At 42.7% G+C, this 20,041-nt stretch overlaps 1 long non-coding RNA gene across 1 annotated transcript; it reads left to right on the top strand.

The window, feature by feature from the left end:
* Nucleotides 1–419: 419 nt before the first annotated feature.
* Nucleotides 420–16,372, top strand: LOC122709526. Its single transcript, XR_006345543.1, has 4 exons — nt 420–431; nt 9,450–9,460; nt 14,628–14,633; nt 16,237–16,372. It is a non-coding gene; the product is annotated as an uncharacterized LOC122709526 (long non-coding RNA).
* The last annotated feature ends 3,669 nt before the right edge of the window (nt 16,373–20,041 follow it).

Below are 20,041 nucleotides of genomic sequence, written 5' to 3'. Positions count from 1 at the left end.
CCCCATATAAACACTATTTGCCTTCTATGACTGGGGAGGATTTGTGACTCTGGGCTCCTTGCCAGGCGTCAGCATGTCATTGTTGAAGGTCCACAAACTCCCTTCCAGAAAAAGCCATTTCCCTTTTCAGCTGATCTGTTCTGTGGGAGAAATAGAGCGCTGTGGCTAGAACTGGCTCGTTCCTCTCCACCAGTGGCAGGAAAGCCAGGGTGAGCCAGTCCCTGAGGGCACGGGGACTGCACAGGGTATCTCTTATTGGAAGCTACAGTGTGGGGAGGAGGAGGCAGCTTTGGGGGTTTCCAAGAATGACCCAAGATGTTTTTCCAAAAGTTAAGGTGAAAGAAATGTAATGGTGTTAATAGCAATGAGCAAGTCTCCATGTGTTGGAATGGGGCTTCCTTTAAGTCACAATGTCAAGGGGAAAAAGCCAGGTGCAAAGTGAAAGAATTCTAGCTGCCCCCTATTTGAGAAGGAAGAAGAGGGCTCAGAGGAAGGGAGGAGCAAAGCACCATCTCAATAGATCTAAATTTGCATTATGTTCAAATTCACATTATTTATGTGGCAACCTACAGCCAGAGTTTAATGCTTATAGAAATTAAAGACAGTGAGAATGCTATATGTTGAACTAATAGGATACAACCAAAACTATTTAAAGGGATAAACTTCTAGCCTCAGATGCTCGATAAGAAGAAAAAGGCAAAGGGATGCAGGCTGATGCAAAGGCATGATGTAACTGAGGGGAGTAGAGATGGTGTCCATGTGACATGATCCCATCTATGCAAAATTGCCTATTGTACCATATGTGACTGTGAAATATATTTTTTAAAGTTCAAGATGGTGAAATCTAATAAACTAAGCTTTCTGTTCAAGATGTTAGAAAAAAATAAGTAAAAATATAAAATGGAAGGATGTCATAAAGGTAAAAATATTGGGAATTTCCTGTGGTCCTTTGGTTAGGACACCAAGACTAAACTACAGGGGACACAGTTTCGATCCTTGGTCAGAGAACTAAGATCCCACAAACTGCGCAGAGCAACCAAAAAAAAAAAAAAAAGTAACAGTGTTATTGAATTTGAAAATAGGAAAAAAAAGTAGAAGTAATAAATCAAACCAAATAAAGAAGCATAAACAAATAGACAAATGTCTGGCAAATGTAATAAAAAAAAGATAACACAATTATGCTTGTATCAGAGACAATCTTTTGAAAACATTAAACTGTATATATTTTAATATTCTCTAATTCATGTTTCCCAGAAGCCACTCTGCCATTATGGCCCCAGGGAAGGCAGTCAAATGTCCACCATAGGAAGAAGGAGGCATTAGAAATGGGAAAGTGATTTTCAGACAAAGGGAGAAATGAAGAAAAAACCTTTTTGGTTCTTTCAAAAGGAAGAGGAGGAAAGGAGAGGACTGCTAGAGATACAAACAATGCCAGGGTCCTTGTGTTACCCCTCCCTACATTTGATCTTAATGTTAAAATGGGGGAAGATTCATCGAGATAAACTGCCTCTTCTGTTCAAAAGCCTAAAGCACAGGGAGCTTATGTTTCTCCTCCCAACTAGTACTTTGTAAGGATGCTTCTCAGAGGGAGTTCCCCGCTCATTCTAGGGAGAAGAAGCAGCACGGAATGCTCATCCAAGGGGGAGCTAGAGGAAGCATGTCCCCAGCCCCAACTCCTGCTTCTCTTGTAGAATGCAAGGAATCCAGAAATCCTCTGAAGTTCCCAGTAACACATGGGGTGGGCTTCCCCAGGGCACAGTGGTAAAGAATCCTCCTGCTGATGCAGGAGACTTGGGTTTGATCCCCAGATCAGGAAGATCCCCTGGAAGAGGAAATGGTAGCCCACTGCAGTATTCTTAGCTGGAGAATCCCATGGACAGAGGAGCCTGGCAGGCTACAGTCCATAGGGTTGCAAAGAGTTGGACAAGGCTGAAGCAACTGAGCATGCATGCATGCATGGTAGCTCTATTTTTAGTTTTTTAAGGAACCTCCATACTGTTCTCTGGGCTCCCCTGTTGGCTCAGATGATAAAGAATCTACCTGCAATTCAGGAGACCTGGGTGTGATCCCTGGGTCAGGAAGATCCCGTGGGGGAGGAAATGGCAACCCATTCCAGTATTCTTGTCTGGAAAATTCCCCTGGACAGAGAAGCTTGGTGGGCTACAGTCCATGGGGTTGCAAAGACTAGGACATGATTGAGCAGGCATGCATTGACACATGGGGTAGGCAGCTGAGCTGGAAATCAATGAGCCAGCCATAGGACCACCTCGTGAGAGCAAAGTGACCCCAAAGCAGAGGTTGTGATGGAGACGTGGACCAGGGCTCTGCGAATTATGGGCTTTGGACCTGCCTTACCTGGGAGTTTGTTACGAATGCACACTCTCGGCCCTAGCTCAGACCTATAATCAGAACCTCTGGGTGTGATACCAGGAATCTGTTTTGACAAGCTCTCCAGTTAATTGCTCTATGTACTGAAGATTGATGAGTACTGGTGAAGACAGACTGTCCAGGAGACTAATGGAGAAAGTGGCTAGGCTCAGAGGGTTTGCAGGAGTCAGGGGTCAAGGGCTCAGGTGGTAGAGAGGGACCCCCAGAGGCTTCATGCTAAACAGAGCTCCAAGGTCTGCCTCAGAACTAGCCCCTTCCTCCCAACACACACCATGCTCCCATCAACCCAGATCCCCATTTCAGAAGACGACTAAATATTGACTGGCAATATATTAATATCTCTAATAAGAGATACAGACCAGAAGAGATGGCAGAACTTTTTAAATGGCAGGTCTAAATTCTTGTCATTGCTCCACTTGATAGAGACTACTTTGTGATAATTAAACAGAAAGTTTTAAACTGTATTCTTCTGCACCTGAGGAGACTGCTTATCTTCTTATCCCACCATATATAAACAATTTGAATAATAAAATGTTGTTTGCAATTGAAACAGTGAGTGCTAATAAAGAATGATATAAATATACAAGGGAATACTAAGCAGCTAATAAAAACTAGGTGGTTGCCTTTATTTCCTGACAAGTGTTCACGATTATTCTTAACTGGTAGAAAGAAAATCATAAAACAGTATCACAAGATTCATTTTGTAAAGAGTTTGTGTGTGTGTGTGTGTACACATATATAGGAAAAACACATGAAATTTATATACCAAATATATTTTGGTTGTCTTGAGGCATAATGTTACAAGCAGCTTTTCTTTTTTTCTTTTTCCTTTTTTTGTTCATCTGCATTGTTGATTTTTTCTATAATATATATAAATTAATTGTGTTGTTTCACCAAAAAAAATTGTACAAGGATGTTTATTAAAGTGAGCTTTAGCGAAAAAAAAATTAATTTAAAAATGAGGATGGTTAAATATTTTTTAAGTGATAGCTACAATTTATTGAGTGCTTATTATGGAACAGATGCTATTTTAAGCACTTGGCATGTATCCGTTTATTTAAATCTCACAACTGCCCTGTGAAGTAGGTCATTTTACAGAGGTGGGAACTGAAGCTGTGTGTCCCCAAAGCCACACGTCTAGAAAGTGGCAGAGCCAGGACTGCAGCCCAGAAGATGGGACTGGTACTCCTAAGCTCTTACCCAGCGGAGCTGCTTTGGGCTCTGCCACGAACATGGAATAGTCACAACAGGAGACCAGGTATCACTTCAATCTAATGTCCAAAGGGAAATTTGAAAATATAAGTGGATATATATATATATATATAATGAAAAAATGCCTGTAAGATAAGTGAAAAAAGGAAGTCATAGAGTTATGTGAAACATCAGGGTCAGCCTCAACCTCCCCATCCAAGACCAGCTTCCTCTCACTTACACAAGTCAGGAGAAGGTCTGACCTGGGTATCTCAGGAGGGGTCCTTGCTGGACGTCCTCAGCATTCAAGCTGTTCCTAGATTCTATCGACTAGATGGCTGCTTGTTGCTCGTCCTCCAAGACAGCTCACACATGGGGGCTGGCAGGTGGGGAGTCATGCAGGAAGCCCCCTCTTCTACCTCCCTCCTGTAGTCCCCAAGACTTTCTCTCCATGTACCAGCCATATAAACAAGCACATTTCCATTTCCCAAATAATTTCCTAGATTGTAATTGTTTGGTAAAAGTTATGCACAAACATGGCTAAGAGAATTAAGAGGAGAAGGAGAAGGAAGGGGAGGATGATAAAGCAGTATCTTGCACCGCCACTGACCACAGCCCAGCTCTCCCTGGACGAGCACTTTTAATCATCATTTATTAATTTTAGACATTCTCTCTTTACTTCCTTCGGATCGTGATTTAGCTTTCTTGCGTCATCGTTCCCTCCTTCCATTCTCCCAATATAGTTCCATTACTATTTTGGTTAAATCAATAAACAGGCTACCTGATTATGTCCACGTTGACAATGTTCTCCTTAGAGGGGGAGTATGTTATCAGTAGATTTCCTTTCTTTGTTTCTTTCTTTCCTGAAGTCCTCACATTCTTTCTTTTCTTCTTTTAAACAGTAACCACAAAAGCAAGGCTTCTGTGGTACAGGTATGCAGTTATCTCCTTTTCTTTCCAGAAGGCAGAGCCTTCTCCTTGCAGTGGCATCTGTCTACTCTGACCTGGGCCTCCTGACCCCTGATGTCATTCAGGGCCTTTGATTAGGGCATAAAAGAAGAGGATTTGTCTCATGGAAGGTGGTAATTAGCATTTCTCCCCAGAATCCAAAGAAACAGTACCAAAGAGAGGAGCTGCTCACAGAGGGGCCCCTCAGAGCATGACCCAGGTCCTAATTTAGCTTCTTGCACCAGCTCCACTGTGGTGATGCCTCCTTCTTTAAACCCCCACTCAACTTTTGAGCAACACAGCTCCCATCTGAGGAACAGTATATCATTGCCCATGTGTGCATGCACACGTGCATGCTCAGTCATGTTTAACTCTTTGTGACCCTATGAACTGTAGCCCGCCAGGATCATCTGTCCATAGGATTCTCCAGGCAAGAATAGTGGAGTGGGTTGCCACGCCCTTCTCCAGGGGGGTCTTCCCCACCCAAGGATTGAACCCGAGTCTCCTGCACCTCCAGCATTGCAGTCAGATTCTTTACTGCTGAGCCACTGAGGAAGCCCTCTCACTCCCCACACCCATGCCTTTACCTCAGACCCAAGTCTGTCATCCGCTGGGCTTTGCAAGGATGATGGGGAGCTCCTACCCCGTAATCTAGTCCCCTGCACATCCTGGGCAGGGAGGGACTTTGGTCCTCAGATGTCAAGGGTTGAGGTGGATGCCGTCATTGGGTCAGCTTTCCTTTGCCACATTCCTACCAGGGATGCACCTGTTACATCCAGCTTCCTCAAATGATGCAGCTGTTAAACCCAGCGTCAACACCCATATGTCCCAAGGACTACTAGCAATGCTAGTAGTCAGAGACAGTGTCCAAACCCACAATGAGCAGGGACTTCTTCCCTGAGCAGCTCCCTAATTAGAAGTGCACCTCCCTATTTCCTGGGAGTCTGTACGCCACATTGTCAGGCTGTGTCATGCCTGGTTTATTTCCTGCCTCTCCTTGGGCCTGGCCTGAAAACTAAAGGAGCCACATTATGCCCCAGAGGAAGCTCCCTTGGTTACTCGGAAAGGAGCTGTGAAATGATGCTTCTAACAATGCCTTCGCTTCATCCTCAGCCAAGGGCTTTTGATCCTCCAAGTCCTTCTGGAGGAAATGGAGATAATAGCCAATTCTTCCCACTACAAAGATGGGTAGTATGTTTTCAATTTTATACGTATTGGGAAAAAATTGGAAGGAAATATACCGATATACTAATGTTAATAGTTGTTATCTCTGGGTATGGATGTATCAATGGGAAGGATTACTTTTCTTTTTTTTTTTTTTTACTTTTCTTTTTTATACTATTCTGCATTTTCCTATTTTAAAGATCTCTATATACCATGAAGTGCTATTTGACAAATCTTTCAAAATATTATTTAAAATATGCAAGGAATTCCCTGACGCTCCAGTGATTAAGACCCCAAGCTTCCACTGCAGGGGGTGCAGATTCCATTCCTGGTGGGGAAGTTTTCTCATGCTTTGCTTCATGGCTCAAACATAGCTAGGGTGAGAAAGCCCATCTTGAGTCTGGACTGAAAACTGGCTGAAAACAGGCCAATGTGGACACATCTGACCCCTAGGGTCATGAGAGCAGAGGTTCTACAAGACAGGTCAGTTCAGGATGGTAGAGGCTGTGTGGTCTCTGCTGATGGCCTAGCACCCAGAGTGGTGCCTGGTGCGTAATAAGCATTCAAAATACATTTAAAAAGTGCCTTTGTGAGTGAATGAGAGGGGAGGCATTCCCACAGGTTTAGCCTGATCCAATCAGGCTTGGTTATCAAGAAGGAGCCAGACCTGGCGTCTCTCAGCTTTGTCCCTCAGCCCAACTGTTAATGTCTAAGTTCCTGGAGAACAGGATGTAGCAAGTAAAGCCTCGGGAGCTGTGTTTCTAAAGACAAACATCCTGCTTTATAATAACAGCAAGAAAATCCATCACAGATGGAAAATTATATTCACTCCCTTGCTTACTTGAAGACCATCTCAGTCTTCTGACTAGAGGGACTCACCGCGAAATAAAGTCAAGCCCGTCCTGCTGGAGTTGAAGTGTCTGGTGAAGCAGCAGCAGCAGCCAGCCAGCCACGGGGACTTGGTCCTGAGCGGCTTAGCTTTCACCCTGTGGATTATTGTTGTGAAGATTCAGCAGACCAGTAAGATGCTCCATGCCAATTTCCTATTTGGGGGAGGATGATGGCCATTTCTATCTGTGTGTTTTTTCCCATGCTGCCAAGTCTAGAAGCTCATTTTTGAGTCAGGAGACAGTAGCATATATGAGAAGTGAGATTTTTCATTTCAGTCGTCCCTGATCATTAGGTCTGTGGCCTAATCCTTCCTTGCTCTTACTTCTAAATAACACTGTGGTGCCTGCATCAGTGTTCTTAGCATTTTTGCCAAACCTCAATGTCTCAGGGACGAGGCCTTGCTTTTAGGTTCAAGTGACTATTTTTTCCCTTTCCTTAGCAGTACATCTGTATGAAACAGCTCAAAACACCTTTGCTGAGGGAGGCAGATGTTCCCAGAACAGTGGGTGCCTGAACAAAAGATGTCCACTTGTGCAAAGGCACAAGTATTCTCTACCTCACTTTAATCTCTGGGCTATAAAGAGGACCATTGTAGAGAGGGGTCCTCTGTATCATCTTCTCTAAAACCGGGATCAGGAGGCTGATGAGCACCCCTCAGAAGTCAAAGGGGACTGGACATGCCCACTGGCCTTCCACATACTGTACTTTCTTTGAACCTTGTGATTTTATGTCAAGGTGGTTCAAAGAGGGTGCCAGTCTTCCAGTTAAATCCTAGTCTAGATATTGCTACGAACGTGACTTATAGATAATGATTGACAGTTACAATGAATTGACTTGGGGAAAAAAAAGGCAGATCACAAAAATAAAGCAGGGATGAAGCGGGGACTTCCCTAGACGTCCACTGGTTAAGACTATGCACTTCCAAAGTAGGGTGTGCAGATTTGATCCCTGTTCTGGGAACTAAGATCCCACATGCTGAGTGGTACAGTAAAAAAAAAATAATAAATAAACCAACAGATTACCCTCCATAATGTGGGTGGTTTTCAATCTATCCATGAAAGGCCTTAAGAGCAAATAACTGAGATTTCCCAGAGAAGACATTCTGCCTCAAGACTGTAACATAGACATTCAGCCTGAGTTTTCCAGCCGGCTGGCCTGATTTATGGATTTCAAACTGGCCAGTCTCCATAATTACATGAGTCAATGCCTTAAAATAAATCTCTTTCTCTTTTTTTTCCTTCCTGCTCTCCCTCCTTCTCATCCCACATCCCCTCTCCATATACATATATCCTGTTGCTTCTGTTTCTCTAGGGATTCTGACTGATACTGACAAAGACTCCCTCCTTGATCTTCTTGACTAGAGTGCATCCTTGGCCTGCGAAGTCTAGTTTCACCAAATAATCCTTCTAAACCAGTTTATGAAGAATTTTCCCCAATCACCCTTTGACTTCCAATCAAACTCCTTTTGCTCCACTTTTATCAAGAGCCAATCAAATTCCTCTTCTTCCCAACTCTTGATACTTCATCAAGTTCCTCAAGTGTCTCCTTCATCCTGCCCTGGTTATAAATCCCCTCCTATCTCCATTTATATTGAAAGTTGAGTTTAGTCTCTCTTCTGTTGCAATAGTCTTGAATAAACTCTGTCTTGCTGTTTTTTAACAAGCATCCACGAATCATTTCCCTTTAATAATACAGACCCAAGCCCAAGACCATTTATTATAAATTTGGATTCTATAATATTCCAGAGTCAGGCTCAGTTTCTCAGTTCAGTTCAGTCAGTTCAGTTGCTCAGTCGTGTCTGACTCTTTGCTACCCCAGGAACTGCAGCATGCCAGGCCTCCCTGTCCATCACCAACTCCCGGAGTTTACTCAAACTCATGTCCATTGAGTTGGTGATGCCATCCAACCATCTCATCCTCTGTCATCCCCTTCTCCTCCCACCTTCAATCTTTCCCAGCATCAGGGTCTTTTCAAATGAGTCAGTTCTTCACATCAGGTGGCCAAAGTATTGGAGTTTCAGCTTCAACATCAGTCCTTCCAATGAATATTCAGGACTGATTTCCTTTAGGATGGACTGGTTGGATCTCCTTACAGTCCAGGGGACTCTCAAGAGTCTTCTCCAACACCACAGTTCAAAAGCATCAATTCTTTGATGCTCAGCTTTCTTTACAGTCCAACTCTCACATCCATGCATGACTACTGGAAATATCATAGCTATGCTGTCTAGGTTAGTCATAACTTTTCTTCCAAGGAGCAAGCATCTTTTAATCTCGTGGCTGCAGTCACCATCTGTAGTGATTTTGGAGCCCCCCAAAATAAAGTCTCTCTCTGTTTCCACTGTTTCCCCATCTGTTTGCCATGAAGTGATAGGACCAGATGCCATTATCTTAGTTTTCTGAATGCTGAGTTTTAAGTCAACTTTTTCACTCTCCTCTTTCACTTTCATCAAGAGACTCTTTAGTTCTTTTTTGCTTTCTGCCATAAGGGTGGTGTCATCTGCATATCTGAGGTTATTGATATTTCTCCCAGCAATCTTGATTCCAGCTTGTGCTTCACCAAGCCCAGCATTTCTCATTGTGTACTCTGCATATAAGTTAAATAAGCAGGGTGACAAGATAAGCCTTGACATACTCCTTTCCCTATCTGGAACCACTCTGTTATTCCATGTCCAGTTCTAACTGTTGCCTCCTGACCTGCATACAGATTTCCCAGGAGGAGGTCAGGTGGTCTTATATTCCCATGTCTTGAAGAATTTTCCAATTTGTTGTGGTCCACACAATCAAAAGCTTTGGCATAGTCAATAAAGCAGAAATAGATGTTTTTCTGGAAATCTCTTGCTTTTTTGATGATCTAACGGATGTTGGCAGTTTGATCTCTGGTTCCTCTCTGCCTTTTCTAAATTCAGCTTGACCATCTGGAAGTTCATGGTTCACGTTCTGCTGAAGCCTGGCTTGGAGAATTTTGAGCATTACTTTACTAGCGTGTGATAAGACTGCAATTGTGCGGTAGTTTGAGCGTTCTCAGTTTCTCATGTGGTTACCAGTTCCCGTGTTCCTATAGCAATCAGTAACAGGAACTGAAATCAAGAAGAGCCTATGGGCTTGCCTGGGGTACACCAAACAGGTGGAGCTGAGAGATTGTGCTATAGTAGATCCACTAAGGGGTGCTGTCTAGAATGGAAGGCTGTAGCTCTAATGAGTGGGAAAGCTTCTGAATCCCTTTGGTCTATGTGGCTAAGCCAGATGGCTGGCTGCCATCTGTCATGAAGTAGGGCCCAGGAACTGAAAAGCAAGTCTGTTTAATTATAAGCAACTTGTCTTGTGTATAGAATGTCATTTGTCAGTATATCTGCAAGACCCACAGGGACCTCGGCGGTATCATATTTTGGGGATGATAAGGAAGCCAGATTAGGTCATCGCAGGACTGGAGAACCTTTCTGCAAAGCAGCTGGTGATCCGCAGGGGCAGGGCATGTGCTCGTCGGGTGAGGGAGTCAGGGTGGCAGCTGCTCCGTTAAACAGAGAGCCGTCATTCTTCCGACAGTCGGCCCTCACAGGGGACGGGGCTCAGCTGTCATCTAAGCGTGTCGGAGCCTCTTCCCCCAGCCTCTGGGCAGGGGACCGTGAGATCCATGCTGGGGACACAGCCCCAGACAAGTGTTCAGCAAGGAAAACCAGTCAGAAGCCAGGTCGGATGGACAAGGATGGGAGAAGCGGTGGCCTGGGATTCACTGGAAATCTGGCAAGAGGTTCAACTGTGATACAGCTGCTGGGTTGAGGCCATGAGAGCCTCCTGTCCTGGTTGGGAATGTTCAGCAGATGGGTGGGGCTGCTTCTGCAGAGGAATGACAATCCAACAGGGAGGGCCCAGGGCAGCAGGGAGGCCAAGTCCATCCTGCCTTTCCAGCTCTGCTTCAAGGAATATGGAGACATGGTAAGGACTGTCTCCCTTTTATTGTTGAAACTCTGCCTCTTCCTTCAGTGACCTGCATCACTGTACAGTAATGATGATTATAAAGATATGTAAAGATGAGTGAATACTTTCCATAAGTCAAGCATAAGACATACATAATTGCATACAAGCAACCCAATTATCCCCATTTTACAGATGGGAAAGCTGAGGCCTACGGGCTAAACAAATGCACCCCAGATTATGCAGCTAGTGGAAACAATGTGCATGCAAACACCCTGAATTGGCACTTAACCACCAGGCTATTATCTTACTATAAAAGGTTTATAACAAACAAAAAAAAAAAGGCTTATACCAAAGTGTGCTATTTGCTGAACTGACCACATCTCAGGAATGGTTTCAAGATGGGCTTCAAGTCCTAGTGTGTGAAGCCCCTTCTGCTCACTGGCACATAACCACACACCAGGAAACCCCTAGGTTGCAGTCAAGCACTGGTGCTCTCTGGCTTAAGTCACTTTCCAGAGCATTGCCAGTCCAAGTTTTCAGGAATGGTCTCTTTTTTTTTTTTTTCCCCAAAAAAGCTGTTTCCAGGCTTTTTTTTTTGGCACCTAGAGGTGCTTCCTTGAAGGCTGAAGATGTGTGTATGGAAAGAGCAGTATCTCCTGACTTCAACTAGAGTACCAAAGAGTAAAGAATCCACAGTATTTATGATCTAATCCAAATGCTCTTTAGTTCTTCTTAGATTAGTCAAGGGTCCACTGTGTTTGTTTACTTTTTTGGAAATAGCAACATCCTGAGTGTAAGGAGCTGGAGCTCTGGACTGAGAGAGACCTGGAATGAATTTCTTTCCCCGCTGCCGATTAGCTCATTGGTGACCTCCCGCAAGTTACTTAAATTCTCTGTGCCTTGGGTTCTTTATCAGGAGGAAAATGCCGACATATCATATGCCCACACATAGTATGGTGAGAATCAACTAAAATAATTTTAATAAAGCACTTAGTCCAGTGACAACACAGAGTGCATACATTGTAAGAGTATCCACTCTTTTCTTCCTCCTGGCTAAAAAGGTTATGTGGGTCCAAAGGCAGCTCTCATCAGGCCAGAGGGCCTCGGCTGATTCAGGTTTTGTTTCGTTTTAAGAGAAGTTTTATTCCTAGGGGTCCTCAGCTCTGCCAACCAGTGTTCCCTACCATTTCCACAGTAGCCTGTTGTTCACACATCAGCCTTGTTCAGTGCAGGAGACGATTACACAAGGGCAAGACGACCAGGAGCTGACAATCAACTGAGGATCCTGAAGCTGCCTCCCAACGTTTGTGTAGAGAAATTCTAATTTGTTCATCTGTCAGGGCCGGTAGCAAATCATTCTTTCCTAAATCCCAGGGCCACCTGCCTGATACCTGGAGCAAATAGTTCTTTTCTAGTCAATAAAGAAGGCGGGTGGGGGGTGGCTATTGGGTAGGTAAACAATTAACAGTATCTGCCATGACATGAGACACTCACCAACAAGACACCCTTCTGTGGCCACCATACAGTTGACCTCTAACTGTCTTTTCCCAGCTTATTAACCAGAATAAATTGCTCTTGTGTCTTTTATGCCTGGTTTGCACAAGCCAACTACGTGTGTCTCTCTGAATAAACAGCCTTTTAAGGGATGGGGCTGGATCTCTGGGCAGAGAGCAAGGAAAAAAAAAATGAGGCTGATGTGCAACGCAGAGTTTGTTTGTTTGTTTTTTTGTCTCTGAGGAGACAGGGGTAAATGATGTTCCTACCACATTTGGCCTGATCACAGGTGCATAATTCCGAAGCTGTTGCTTGCTGGGTTAATAAGCAGGTTGAAGGAGAATGTTCTATGACTACTCCCCAGGCAGTTGTCTTTGGAAGAATTTGAAACATTTTCAGAGCAGTGTGTAATGAAGCCAAGAGGGGTGAAAGTGGTTTCTATCACAAAGTGTTTATGATTATTAACACTTGATTCCTTGATAATATAAAGGGCACACAGGAGTTCTGAGGCAGGACGATGCTGTCACCTTGACACCCCAGACTGCTTTCCACTTAAAAGTTTAATCTGAAGAGCTCCAAACAATAGGTTGGTAGCAAATCTTTACCTTGTATAAAGATTTGGATGAATTTGTTGCTACAGAGTCCGTTCTTTATACTCTCCATCCTCCAAATGGAAGACTTAAATCCAAGGTTTCTCAAACAGAAAATGTATTTTCCTTCTAATGGGGGTTACCGAGTCTTGGACAAAATGCTTTGATTGTAGCTTTCTTTATTAATGAGATCATTTGTCTTATCCACCCATAATGAGTGTACTGTGTAGAAAATCACACCAAGCATGGGGCGTGCCAGGCTCAATTGAGCCATTTGTGATGGGACCACTAGAAAGGCAGATTAAAGAACTACTTTAGACAGTGGTATCTGGACTTCCACAAGGCACAGATGAATACATTCTAATTACTCAAAGATGAAAGTGAGGGGTGGAGCTGGATGCAATATCATAGAGAGAGTCATAATTGGTTGTTTTGATAGGGATACAATGAAGGGACAAAGGAGGTAATTATATAGTTAATCCCACTAGGGGGCTGTAAGTAGAAAAAATATGGGATACCCCTGTAAATTAATGATCATTCAAGAAGTCAGGTTTGCTTAACCACAAAACCAAGCTGGTTTGCTTAGCAACAAAACCATGCAACAGAAGTGTGAGACACGCCCCCAAACAACAAAACAGTGGTGGCATAAGAACCACATCCTGCCCAGGGAGCTCAGTAAATTAGCGATCCCTAGGACATGCTCTCTGAATACATAAAAAAAAAAAAAATCCAATAATTTGTGGACCTAGCTTGACCATGTAGGGACAAAAAAATTCCCCTGCCCAACCTGCAGGAGGCACTGATGATGATGGAAGCATGAAGTCTACTTGAGAAAGACAAAGAAGGTCTTCTCCCCCTCCCCACTTCTCCTTTGACTGTAAAACTGTAGAGACAAAGGTTCGATATCTGGGTTGGGAAGATTCCTTGGAAGAGGGCCTGGCAACCTACTCCAGTATTCTTGCCTAGGAGCCTGGTAGGCTATAGTCCACAGGGTCACAAAAGAGTCGAACACAGCAACTAAACAACAAATACAAAGACATTAAATTCCTTAACTTAGGACATCTGGTTTTCTTTAACAGTAATCTTTTGATGTTCCTGACTACCTTCCCTTTGTTGCAAAATTCTTGTATATGCTAGCTTCTCCCTTTCCACCTCCTCAGAGCAGTTTCTCAGCGCTATCTGAACTGCTATTTCTGTTGCAGTCCTCATTTTGCCCGAAATAAAACTTAACTTGCAACTTTCTTGTGCATTTTAAAAAAATCAACAGGTCCTATGTATGTCTTGTTAGATTCACCACTAAGTATTCCATTGTCTTTGGATAATTATCAATGGTATTGTATTTTAATTTCAGTTCCACATGTTAGTGACTAGTATATAGAACTATAATTGTTTTATGTTTTTCTTTTATTTTGTGAACTTGTGGAACTCACTTATTAGTTCCAGGTGTTTATTTATATATTTGTTGGTATTTTCTACATTGACAATCCTTTCCTCTGCAAATAGAGGTAGTTTTATTTCTTCTTTTTCAATCTTTACGCCAACTATATCCTTTCCTTGAGTTGACTTTAAGGGTGAGAAGTTTTAGTGTCATATTGAATAGGACATGTGAAAGTGGACATCCTTGCTTTGCTCATGATCTTAGGGAGAAAGCATTCAGTTTTTCACCTTACCGTAGAATGTTAGTTGTAAGTTTTTGTAGATGTCTTACCAAATTAAGAAATGATATTTGTCTGGCCTAAAGAACTTTATTCTATTTTTCTGAGAATTTTTATTATGAATGGGTGTTGAACTTCATCAAATGCTTTTTCTGCATCTATTGGTATGATCATGTGATTTTTATTCTTTAGTCTGTTAGTATGGTGGATTATTTCAACTGAAGAAAAATGCTCAACCTAAAACTTCTGAGTCATGTTTCATTCAGGGACCCTACTGAGGACCAAAGCCTGAAAGACGGCCTTTCAGACAGCTCTGAGGAACTGCTCCTAAGAGGTAAGAGAGAAGCCAGGATAGATAGGAGTTTGTCATGAAAAACAACATCAGTATGTAGTTGAGGGTCATAAAATTACCCTTATGGCAGAAAGTGAAGAAGAATTAAAGAACCTCTTGATGAAAGTGAAAGAGGAGAGTGAAAAAGTTGGCTTAAAGCTCAACATTCAGAAAACTAAGATCATGGCATCCAGTCCCATCACTTCATGGAAAATAGATGGGGAAACAGCGGAAACAATGGCTGACTTAATTTTTCTGGGCTCCAAAATCATGGCAGATGGTGACTGCAGCCACGAAATTAAAAGACGCTTACTCCTTAGGAAAGTTATGACCAACCCAGACAGCATATTAAAAAACAGAGACATTACTTTGCCAACAAAGGTCCGTCTAGTCAAGGCTATGGTTTTTCCAGTAGTCATGTATGGATGTGAGAGTTGGACTATAAAGAAAACTGAGCACCGAAGAATTGGTGCTTTTGAACTGTGGTGTTGGAGAAGACTCTTGAGAGTCCCTTGGACTGCAAGGAGATCCAACCAGTCCATCCTAAAGGAGATCAGTCCTGGGTGTTCATTGGAAGGACTGATGTTGAAGCTGAAACTCCAATATTTTGGCCACCTGATGGGAAGAACTGACTCATTTGAAAAGACCCTGATGCTGGGAAAGATTGAGGGCAGGAGGAGAAGGGGACAACAGAGGATGAGATGGTTGGATGGCATCACCGACTCGATGGACATGGGTTTGGGTAGACTCCGGGAGTTGGTGATGGACAGGGAGGCCTGGTGTGCTGCAGTTCATGGGGTTGCAAAGAGCTGGATATGACTGAGCGACTGAACTGATCTGAATTGAATCACAAAAAAACCAGACATCTCAAGTTGATGATTTTAGTGCTTTTTCTATGTATGGGAAGATACAAGAGTTTGAACCACACTGAAATTATTCCTTAGATATTCAACTTAGCTATTTAGGGCCAGTATCTTGTTTTTCTCCATTCTGAATTCCCCTCAGGGTGCACCATAGGGAGGTAGCAGCTGCAGTGGCTGATGGCTTGATGGTGGGCAACATTTGCTGTTTACTGGAATAGCAGTCAGCATTCTTTGTTTACTGAAATGGCAGATGACATTCTTGGTCCACAGTAACATTGATAGATTTTTCCCATATTGAACCAGCCTTATGTCCCTGGGAATAAACTCCTCTTGATCATGTTTTTAGGTATATTTGTTTTTAAGTGTTGTTGATTTCTATTTGCTGATATTCTGTCAAGCGCTTTTGTGTCTTATACTCATGAAGAATATTAGTCTGTATTGACCATCTGGTGATGTCCAAGTGTAGAGTTTTCTCTTGTGTTACTTGAAGAGAGTGTTTGCTATGACCAGTGCATTCTCTTGGCAAAACTCTATTAGCCTTTGCCCTGTTTCATTCTGTACTCTAAGGCCAAATTTGCCTGTTACTCCAGGTATCTCTTGACTTTCTACTTTTGCATTCCAGTTCCCTATAACCAAAAGGACATCTTTTTTAGATGTTAGTTCTAGAAGGTCTTGTAGGTCTTCATAAAACCGTTCAACTTTTTTAGCATTACTGGTGAGGGCATAGACTTGGATTACTGTGATATAGAATGGTTTGCCTTGGAAACAAACAGAGATCATTCTATCATTCTTGAGACTGCATCCAAGTACTTCATTTCATACTCTTGTTGACTACAATGGCTACCCCATTTCTTCTAAGGGATTCTTGCCCACAGTAGTAGATATAATGGTCATCTGAGTTAAATTCACCCATTCCAGTCCATTTTAGTTCACTGATTCCTAAAATGTTGGCATTCACTCTCGCCATCTCCTGTTTGACCACTTCCAACTTGCACTGATTCATGGACCTAACATTCCAGGTTTCTATGCAATATTGCCCTTTACAGCATCGGACTTTGCTTCTATCACCAGTCACATCCACAACTGGGTGTTGTTTTTGCTTTGGCTCTGCCTCTTCAATCTTCCTGGGGTTATTTCTCCATTGATCTCCAATCATATTGATTATATTCTTTGCAGCCAAAGATGGAGAAGCTCTATATGGTCAGCAAAAACAAGACTGGGAGCTGACTGTGGCTCAGATCGTGAACTCTTTATTGACAAATTCAGACTTAAATTGAAGAAAGTAGGGAAAACCACTAAACCATTCAGGTATAACCTAAATCAAATCCCTCACAATTATACAGTGGAAGTGAGAAATAGATTCAAGGGATTAGATCTGACAGACAGAGTGCATGAAGAACTATGGACAGAGGTTTGTGACATTGTACAGGAGGCAGGGATCAAGACCATCCACAAGAAAAAGAAATGCAAAAAAGCAAAATGGCTGTCTGAGCAGGCCTTACAAATAGCTGTGAAAAGAAGAGAAGCAAAAAGCAAAGGAGAAAAGGAAAGATATACCCATTTCAATGCAGAAGTCCAAAGAATAGCAAGGAGAGATAAGAAAGGCTTCCTCAGTGATCAATGCAAAGAAATAGAGGAAAATAACTGGATGGGAAAGACTAGAGATCTATTCAAGAAAATTAGAGATACCATGGGAACATTTCATGCAAAGATGGGCACAATAAAGAACAGAAATGGTATGGACCTAACAGAAGCATAAGATATTAAGCAGAGGTGGCAAGAATACACAGAAGAACTATACAAAAAAGATCTTCAGGACCTAGATAATCATGATGGTATGATCACTCACCTACAGTCAGATATCCTAGAATGTGAAGTCAAGTGGGCTTTAGGAAGCATCATTACGAACAAAGCTAGTGGAGGTGATGGAATTCCAGTTGAGCTATTTCAAATCCTGAAAGATGATGCTGTCAAAGTGCTGAACTCAATATGCCAGCAAATTTGGAAAACTCAGCAGTGGACACAGGACTGGAAAAGGTCAGTTTTCATTCCAATCCCAAAGAAAGGCAACACCAAAGAATGTTCAAACTACTGTACAATTGCACTCATCGCACATGCTAGTAAAATAATGCTCAAAATTCTCCAAGCCAGGCTTCAACAATATGTGAACCAGGAACTTTCAGATGTTCAAGCTGGATTTAGAAAAGACAGAGGAGCCAGAGATCAAATTGCCAACATCTGGTGGATCATCGAAAAAGCAAGTGAATTCCCGAAAAACATCTATCTCTGCTTTATTGGCTATACCAAAGCCTTTGACTGTGTGGATCACAACCAACTGTGGAAAATTCTTAAAAGAGATGGGAATACCAGACCACCTGACCTGCCTCCTGAAAAATCCGTGTGCAGGTCAGGAAGCAACAGTTAGAACTGGACAAGGAACGACAGACTAGTTCCAAATTGGGAAAGGAGTACTTCAAGACTGTATATTGTCACCCTGCTTATTTAACTTATATGCAGAGTATATAACGAGAAACGCTGGGCTGGATGAAGTGCAAGTTGGAATCAAGATTTCCGGGAGACATATCAATAACCTCAGATATGCAGATGACACCACCCTTATGGCAGAAAGCAAAGGACTAAAGAGCCTCTTGATGAAAGTGAAAGAGGAGAGTGAAAAAGTTAACTTAAAACTCGCATTCAGAAAACTAAGATCATGGCATCCAGTCCCATCACTTCATGGAAAATAGATGGGGAAACAGCGGAAACAGTGAGAGACTATTTTTGGGGGCTCCAAAATCACTGCAGATGGTGACTGCAGCCATGAAATTAAAAGATACTTGCTCCTTGGAAGAAAAGTTATGACCAACCTAGACAGCATATTACAAAGCAGAGACATTACTTTGCTAACAAAGGTCCATCTTGTCAAAGCTATGGTTTTTCCAGTAGTCATGCATGGATGTGAGAGTTGGACTGTAAAGAAAGCTGAGCACTGAAGAATTGGTGCTTTTGAACTGTAGTGTTGGAGAAGACTCTTGAGAGTCCCTTGGACTGTAAGGAGATCCAATCAGTCAATCCTAAAGGAAATCAGTCCTGAATATTCACTGGAAGGACTGACGCTGAAGCTGAAACTCCAATACTTTGGCCACCTGATGGGAAGAACTGACTCATTTGAAAAGACCCTGATGCTGGGAACGATTGAAGGTGGGAGGAGAAGGGGACGACAGAGGATGAGATGATTGGATGGCATCACCAACTCAATGGACAGGAGTTTAAGTCAACTCCAGGAGGGAGTTGGTGATAGACAGGGAGACCTGGCATGCTGTAGTCCATGGGGTTGCAAAGAGTTGGACACGACTGAGCAACTGAATTGAACTGAACTGAACTGAACTGATTAGTCTGTAGTTTCCTTGTGCTATCTTTGTCTGGTTTTGATATCAGGGTAATGACAGCTTCATAAAATGAATTGAGAAGGCTTCCCTTTTATTATATAAAAGGGATTGCATACAATTGATGTTAATTCTTCTTTAAACATTTGGTAGAATTCTCTAGGTCTGGAGTTTTTTTTTTCATTTATTTTTATTAGCTGTAGGCTAATTACTTTACAATATTGTAGTTGTTTTCGCCATACATTGACATGAATCATCCATGGATTTACATGTGTTCCCCATCCTGATCCTGACTCCCACCTCGCTCCCCATCCCATCCCTCTGGGTCTTCCCAGTGCACCAGCCCTGAGCACTTGTCTCATGCATCCAACCTGGGCTGGTGATCTGTTTCACACTTGATAATATACATGTTTCAATGCTATTCTCTGGGTCTGGAGATTTCTTTAATAGGAATTTTTAAGCTATAAACTCAATTTACTTCAAAGTTACAGGGTTATTTAAATGATCTGTTTCATACCAAATATGTTGTGGTAGTTTGCACTTTTTAAAGAATTGGTAAAATTTAAGTCCTGAAATTTATGTGTTTAAATATAATTTTCCATGGTATTAATTAAATTGGGGTGGTTCTTTTCTAAATGTTTTCTGTCTTGCCAGCTTTCACCTTTCCTGTTGACTTGGCTAAAGAGAGCAGGGTTACACTGGGGCTCTATTTTTTCTTCACTAATTGTCATGACTAGGTTGCTAGCTTCTTCAGCTTCAGATCTGTGATACAGGAGGCAAAAAGAAAACCCAGGGAGGGCTTCCCTGGTGGTTCAGTGGTGAAGAATCCGCCTGCCAATCAATGCAGGAGACACGGGTTTAATCCCTGCTCTAGGAAGACCCCACATGCCGCAGAGCAACTAAGCCCATGCACCACAACTATTGAGGCTGTGCCCTAAAGCCCGCAAACTGCAAATACTGAAGCCTGTATGCCCTACAGTCCATGCTCTGCAACAAGAGAAGCCAGAGGAATGAGAAGCCTGTGTACTGTAACTAGAGGCTAGCCCCTGCTCACAGCAACTAGAGGAAAGCCCGTGCAGCACAGACCCAGAGCAGTCACACACACACACACACACATACACACACACACACAAGACCCAATCATGCACCCTGATTTCCTCCATATTTAAAAAAAAAAGAAAGAAAACCCAGGGAACTTACGGCTGTGTCATTTCTTGGTCTTGAGG

Source organism: Cervus elaphus, chromosome 15 (assembly GCF_910594005.1).
Source record: "Cervus elaphus chromosome 15, mCerEla1.1, whole genome shotgun sequence".
Taxonomy (NCBI): domain Eukaryota; kingdom Metazoa; phylum Chordata; class Mammalia; order Artiodactyla; family Cervidae; genus Cervus; species Cervus elaphus.
This window is presented reverse-complemented; position numbering and strand designations above follow the sequence as displayed.